Consider the following 6,000-nt stretch of genomic DNA (forward strand, 5'->3'; position numbering starts at 1 on the left):
GAGGCTCCCTGCTTCCTCCTGATACTCCACACACAGACTGCATGTTCACCTTTGGGTGCTCTTATTCAGGGGAGCTGAAAATGAAAGCTCCAACCTGCATTTTCCTTCACAAAAGTTTTTCTTTAAATGACAGTATTTTTTTCTGATTGTAAAAGTAATGTAAAATGGTAGAAAACGTTAAAGAATAAGCAAATTTAAAAGTCCAAAACAGGGATGAATAGGTGGAGCATAGGATTTCTAGGGCAGTGAAACTACTGTATAATACTATGATGGTGGATACATGTCATGATATATTTCTCTAAACCTGTAGAATGTACAATGCTAAGAGTGACCCATAATGTAAACTGTGGATTTTGCGTGATAATGAAATGTTAATGTAGCTCATCAATTGTAACAAATGTACCAGTGGGCAGGAAGATGTTGATAATAACAGAGGCTCTGTGTGTGTGTGCATGGGGTGGAGGGGAGCAGTGGATATATGGGAAATCTCTGTATCTTCTATTCAGTTTGAATCTAAAATTGCTCTAAAAATAAAGTCTAATAAAAAATTTAAAACAAAGGAGAAAATTATAAAAAACCCCAAAATAAGAAAACATCCTATATAATAAAAGGCTAATATGCAAATTGTCCCCTCAACCAGGAGTTTGGGAGTTCAACCAGGAGTTTGACCAGGGGGCGGGGCTGTCCGGCCAACCACCTGCACCGCCAACCAGCACCGAGTCTAGGGTTGGATCAAACTCCTCAGTCTCAGCTGAGCCAACATAAATGATCTGCAACTCCAGGTCGTCCGCCAGAGTCTCATTGCACTCAAAGCTGACCTGGAACCAGAAGGGGGCTGTGGAAGGGCTCGGGTTCTCCAGCACCGCCAGGTTCAGCACCAACACCTTGGCGGTCGCCTCGCCCCACAGCGGCTGAAGCTGGCGCTGGACCAAGCCCACCTCTGGGTCCTGTTGGGTCAGCAGGACAGCATTGCCCTCAGAACCTCTCATCTCCTCTGTCTGAGGACTGAAGTGCTGAAAACTGGACTTTTGAATATGACAACGTGGTATATCTGGAAATCAGATTCCACCCCACCCTCGACCAGATTTTTCTGTTCTATTGATTGTTGAAGACTATAAGAGTTCATTTGTTTAGTGAATTTTCCAAGCTATTTTTATGAAGATGGTATGCCTTCTGTGTGTGGTTACTGAATTCTCTGGCTTGTATTCAGCTAATGTTTTGATAGAGAATTTCTTGAACACCAGGAGCTAAGAAAAGGGAGAGGAAAAATAAACAGACAAGGAAAACCAAACACCTCTTCCAGTCATTGTGGATTGTCTCTATGCTGGGGACTCCAACACTCAGCAGGGTTGCACTAACCCCAGGTATATGCTCAAGGTGAGAGCTTAGGGTCTTCTCAGGTCTTTTATGAGTACATGTCTTGCCGTGGGCATGCATATGGATTTTAAAAATCTATACATGGGTGCTTTTGACTATTCTAATTTCCAAAAATTCCCCCAGCTTTTCCTCCAGGGCTTTAGACAGTCAAATAGATTTTAAAGCCATAATCTTTTGCCCTAGGCACCTGCAGGTTGCGGTTCACCTTGCAGTGTTTTTGAGCAATTCTTACCACTTTTCTATCCTGAGTTCCAAGTTAGATTTAAAAAGCTGAGCAGCTCACATCACTCTTTCAGGCAGCCCCCCAACAAATTTGGACAGATATCCTATATAATAAAAGCATAGTATGCAAATTGTCCTCTTGACCAGTAGTTCGTCTGGGAATTCAACCAGGGGGTGGGGCTGGCCGGGGGAAGGGAGGGAGTATCTGGCCGGCAGCTGGCAGCTGCTAGGGACCCTACCAGTGCAGAATTTCATGCACTGGGCCTCTAGTACTCTAATATATATATACGAAATTTACTTGTGTTTATTTGAAATACCATTTTAACTTGGCATCCAGGATTTTTATTTGCTAAATCTGGCAATCTTACATATGACCTGAGGGCCACATATGTAATTTAACATTTTCTAGTAGCTACATTTTTAAAAGTAAAAAGATAAGCAGGTGAATTAATTTAAACAATATTCTTTATTTAGCTCTATATGTCCAAAATACCACTTCAACATATAATTAATAAAAAATTATTAATGAGATATTTCACAGTCTCTTTTTTGTACTAGGTCTTTGAAATCCAGTGTGTAATTTACACTTACATCTCAATTTGAACTAGCCATATCACAAGTGCTCAATAGCCACATGTAGCTAGTGGCTATTGTATTGGACAGTGAAGGTCTCAATCTCCCTTAACATTCTTATTTCACTGGCCTGGGAAATGAGCACATTTTAATAGCTCTCAGGTGATTCCAATGTGCAGCCAGGGTGCCTCCAGGGCTCCACAAGGCTGCCTGGTCCCAGATCATTCAGGGATGAGCCATAGCTGCCACAAGAGGGAGCCAGCTGCTCAGAATAAAGACTTCTCAAAGCACCTGGTCCTCACTAGGCCCCAGACTCAGGAAATAATGGGGGGAGTCCACAAACGCAGTCCCTGAACCCGTTCTTCAGATTTTCTCCCACCGGTTTTCCCAGCCGAGGTTTCCCACAGTCTGGCCACCACCACAGATCCCTCTGTTAAGTTGCTCCATAATTATCCCTTTCGTCTGCAGTATCTCGATCTCTCCTCCCTCCTCCCAGCATAAGGTCTTTCTCCTGTACAGTGTGGAAAGGGACAAAGACCAGGCACCAGAGCTCCTACAGATTGGGGTCTTTACCACAGCTCTGGTACTTACTGGCTGAGGGCCCCTTAGTGCATCACATAACTGCTCTCAGCCTCCTCACTGGTGTGGCGATAATACCAGTCTCATCAGCATGTTGAGGAAGGACGATGTGTGGGGATATAATCAGAACAGTCCCCAGGAGATGATCTAATAAAGTAAAGCAAAGTAGGTGCCCAGGAAATAACAGTTCATCTGCTTCCAGCCCTAGAGATATGTTAGGGGTAATGTGATACACCTAACATATTAGCTCCAAACTCGCTGCACCACAGGAGCACCTAGAAAGCTTATGAACAAGTCTTATTTTTGCCCTCTCCCAGCCATTCTGATTCGGTGGGTCTGGGACAAGGCCAGGGATCGTGGATGATGAATTTTAAAAAAGTTCTTCAGGTGATGTGAGCAGCCGGTCAGATGCTGGTTTTGTGGGTTGTTTGGGAATCACCACTTGTGGAAGGAACAGGGGATCGGAATAGGGGTCCTGGGTTTAGTGTTTTGCTTTGCTGCTTGTTCAGCTTCTCTGAGCCTCAGCTACGCCTTTAGTTGAAGGAGACTCATGAGACACCCTGCTCAGGAGGTAGTAATACAGACAAGACAGGTAAGTGCTGGGTAGCCATGACTCCTTCCTTCCCCTTTGCTCCTTCTTTTCTAATTCCATGGAATCCCTATTGTTTCTTGCACAGGCCATTCTTTCTCTTCTCCCAACCACTGCCCATTCCTTTTCGGCCACTTGGGATGTCCTCTCCTCCTTTGTACCTGCTCTATCAGAGATAAGCCCGCTCAACAAACAGCCCAGCCACTTCCCTTGGACTTCAGATTAGATTCTGTCCTTGGTGTCTTATTGGTCCACACTGGTTTCTGGTTCAATTTCTTTGACCAAGTAATGAGTTTACTGTTGGACTAGTTCAAGTAAGACCTTTCCTATCCCCTGACTGACCCTCCCATTCCACATCCACTCCACTCCACCCCACCTCAAGGAAACTTACAGGTCTTCCTGGGAGAGGAAGGGTGCATAGGAGAGGGGAGGAGACATTCTATATGGAGAAGACACGTCCACTCTTTTTTTTAATTATAGGCTTCTGGCCCGAAACAGGTTTGCTCTACAGCAAAACATAGCACAAAGTTAAAAGACAAATGACAAAGGGTTAACATCTTAACAGGTCTCATATGTAAATGATATTAAATCAAATTTGGAGTTTTGATTAGTATCACGGACCAACCATTCTGATTTTTGAAGTGGCTGGGCTGTTGGTTTAGCTGAAACAGTAATTGTAACTTAAAGTGACTGTGGAATTGTCTAACCAAGAGTGAGCAGAAAAATCATGGGCCTGCTGGAATTTTATCTCATTGCAGAGTAAATGTGTACCCACTGGCCAAATTTTTAAAGTGTCATTAAAACCCCCCAAAATAAAGTGCATTATTATTATTATATCAATAGTGGTATATATTCAATGTACTGATCACACTCAGTATTCTGTAACCTCTTTATTTTTAATTTAATATATCATGGAATAATTTTTATGCCATTACATCAAAATTTACCTCAATCTGTTACAAAGCTGCATAGCATTCCATCATGTGACTATATTATCATTCATTTAGTCAATTACCTATGATTGTATATATAGATGTTTCTATGAACAATGATATTGGTATCTGAGAACCTTAATCTTTTCCCACTTGTTTTATTATTTCCTTAGGATAAGCTAACTAAAGTGAAATATCTAGTATGAACCTAAAAAAGATTCACATTTAAAATTTTGATCATATTGTTCTCTCAAAAAGTAGATCAGCCTGGCCAGTGTGGCTCAGTGGTTGAGCATCAACCTATAAGCCAGGAGGTCATAGTTCAATTCCTGGTTGGAGCATATGCCTGGGTTGTGGGCTTGACCCCTAGTGTGGGGCATGCATGAGGCAGCCAATCAATGATTCTCTCTCATCATTGATGTTTGTATCTTTCTCTCCCTCTCCCTTCCTCTCTAACATATATATATATGTAGATCAGCTTATACTCCTTCTAAAAAGAGTATGTTTAAATGACAATTTTCCACATCTTTAAAAACTGAGGATTATCAATATTTGTACTACTTCCAAGAAAGAATACACGGAAGTGCTGTCTAGGTTAACCTGCAATTCTTTGATTATTATCCACCAGTAAGTACATTCTCCTGTATTCGTGGGCATTTTAATTTCTTCTCTTTTGATTTGCTTGTTCATGTTGGTGAATAAAGTTTTAATCAGATTAATAATTCCATTACAAGGCTGTGTTCTAATATCTTCTTTTAGTGAAATTAATGTCAAATTGATGGGCAGAGGTCTCTACTCTCCAATTATATATAAATTAATGCCTCCAATTACTGTTTTAGATTAGAGTACTTTGCAGATTCTTATCGTCTGTATAACTTGAGGTTTTATGGTGTTTCTATTTTTCCCCCGAATAATGTGAGTGTAGCATGAAACTCACTCAGACAGAAATAAGGTTGTTAACATGGCCTTTGGTGGGGGAGGGAGCTGCTTTCCTAGTTTACACCTTTGGGGGATCCACTCATTGGTTCTAAAGTTGCAGCTGTCCAGATCTATTTGAAACAATCTTTGGGGAATGTTTATAAAATCTAAACGTGGGTTTATTAATGAGATAGAACTCATTTTTTTTTAAACCAGGCAATTAAATATAAAGCATATACAGATAGAGTCTGTGATCAATTTCAATGCATTCGTCACTAAGGAGCTTGTTGAAAGTCTCCACCTGGGATGATAAATAAAATGGCCATTTGTGGCCCATTGGCAGCGACCAGGTTTCTGGGGACACCCTCTGCGTGTCTCAGCAGCTCTGGCTGTGCTCAGGCACATCCTTACACGGAGTGTAATGGTGGCACTTGATGTTCTCAGACATTTTCTGCTCTTCCCATTCCGCTTCAGTTCAGTGTAGGGGTCCAGTGTAATCATGAGAGTACAGCTTCCCTGCAGGATGCTTTGCAAAAAACAGCAAAGAAACAGAATCCATGTGTTGCAAGCACAACACAACTTTCTTTCCCAGTGTCCTCTCAAACACTCTTGGCGTAGTTCTTTCCCTGATCATGGATGACTTCCCAAGCAGGTCCCATAGCTTTCCTGATTACTCATAGATTGCGAAAGATGCACAAATCAGAGCGACCAAAACATAATCACATTTCAGTAATCAGTATGTCCACTTACAGTTGTGCGTCCAGTACATTTGATATCACAGAAGATTGTTAACATTTTCTCCATCTATAT

This window comes from Myotis brandtii, unplaced genomic scaffold (assembly GCF_000412655.1).
Source record: "Myotis brandtii unplaced genomic scaffold, ASM41265v1 scaffold18, whole genome shotgun sequence".
In the NCBI taxonomy this organism is placed as follows: domain Eukaryota; kingdom Metazoa; phylum Chordata; class Mammalia; order Chiroptera; family Vespertilionidae; genus Myotis; species Myotis brandtii.